Source organism: Parus major, chromosome 6 (assembly GCF_001522545.3).
Source record: "Parus major isolate Abel chromosome 6, Parus_major1.1, whole genome shotgun sequence".
Classification (NCBI taxonomy): domain Eukaryota; kingdom Metazoa; phylum Chordata; class Aves; order Passeriformes; family Paridae; genus Parus; species Parus major.
Window position 1 is genome coordinate 33,819,828 of NC_031775.1, and position 2,040 is coordinate 33,821,867.

Consider the following 2,040-nt stretch of genomic DNA (forward strand, 5'->3'; position numbering starts at 1 on the left):
CTGGCACCATTTTAAAGCATTTACCACAGTTCAGTTCTGTCTAATACAACAAGGACAGATTTTTTTAAACATTTGTGGCACAGTAATAGTTCCACTGAGTGTCCCCAACTTGCAGTGTAATAAATACAGGGTTTATATCAGAAATAAATCTGCTTATTTCCATGAGCTTGGCTCACTCTGTGGTCCTGACTGTACAAGGGAAACCATTAAACAAGAAGGTAATTCTTTAAATCATTTCAATCCACAATTTAAAGAAAAGTTGTTCTGTGACAAAGCCCCCTCTGAGGGTTTGACACACAAAGTGTTCCCCACCCTCAGGTCTTCAGTCCACCTGTGCCCTGAGGATGAGACAAGCCTAAATCTTGGCCCTTCTCTCAGTAGGAACCTTCTCTGAGCGAATTCACAGAACTGAAAGGATGCAAAGGGTTTGTGCTGCCATCCTGCCCAGGAGCGTGTCTCACTCCAAAAGCACTCCACCTTCCACGCTCCAGCCTCTCCTCTATGTTAATCACTTCAAAGTTGCTAAATTATTCACTGCTCAGAAAATACATTTTCATTTCTTAGAGCTGGCAGCCAAGAATGACTTACAGAAATAGGTCATGCTCATCCCATAGAAGAATTACCATACACTTCATGTGCTCCCCTCCCCAGTTTCCATTTTTAAGCTCAGCTCCACGTGAGGATGGGCCAAATTTAAACTGTCTGCATTTTTCATGCTGCTCCCACTGTCTCCACCATGTGCCCTGACTTTCCATTTTTAATAAACTGTACCCAGCAAAAATATTAACAGACCAACTTCTGTCTGGTGTTCCTGTAGACCCAAGCAAAGTTTTAATGATAACTGTAAAGGAAATAACCCCAGTTTTACAATGCCACTACCCTGGCTTGGGAACATTCCATCCTGCCTGAAGTCCAGCCACCAGTGCCCTTGGCCAAGTGGGGTTTGCACCTGCCTTGAGAGGGGGAGCAGGTTGTAGTTTTCCTTCTTTCCATTTTCTCTACCTAAATATCTCTGAAATAAACAGATTTTAACATGACATTAAAAAACAACAACAAAAAACCCAACAAAGACAAAAACAAAAACAAAAACACAAGACCAAAAAAAAACCAAAACCCACCACTGCTTCTTGCTGGCACATTTAATTTTCTGGTTTTACACATCCCCAAACAAAACACAATTGGCCAAGGCCTGTTCCCGCAAGCTGCCAGCCAGGATATGCACAGGCTGCTGCTGTCTGTTGGGTCCACAGGAATTTTTCCTCACTGGGAACTGCAGAACAAGGGCCCTGTTCAAGCTCTGTGCTCCTGTTGCACTTTGCCCAGGCAGTGCCAGCACTGGATTACTGGTTACACTGGATTACACTGGTGCCTACAGCCTCCAGGAATGAGATTTAGCCCAGGAGAAAGAAGTGGCACATGAAACCAAAGTGCAAAGCAAGAGACCTTTAACAGAATCAAAGAATTGCAGACTGGTTTCTCTTGGAAAGGACCTTAAAGCTCATCCAGTTCCAATCCCTTGCTATGGGCAGGGACACCTTCCACTAGGTCAGGCTATTCCAAGCTCCATCCAACCTGGCCTTGGATATTTCCAGGTTTGGAAATGTTCAACACCATCACTAGAACTGATGAGACAGAGGAAAATCAAGACCAAGCCCATTGTGAAGGCAGGGGAGGACAGGAAACTGAGTTTGGCACATGCAAGGGAGGATGGAGGGAACCACAGCACCTCGATGATGTCACCAAGGACATGGACAGCCACCAGCCCTGTGCTCCATTGCTGGTGTCCCTCTGATCCAGAGAACTGCACTGCCTGTCTGCCTGAACAGTTCTGCAGTGCCAAGCATCCCCAAGTTGTGCCACCCACAGGAGCTACACAGGGGCTCTTGTTGCCCACAGGAACTGTGCAAAGATGTTGGAGCAGAATTAACCCCAGGCTGGAGAGGTTTCTGCTCCTGGGGCAGTGCCTGCAGTTCCCAGGGAAAGAAAAAGCAAAAACAATGAGAGGTCCTCTGTGCATAATAGCAGAGGCAGAGTTAGGGG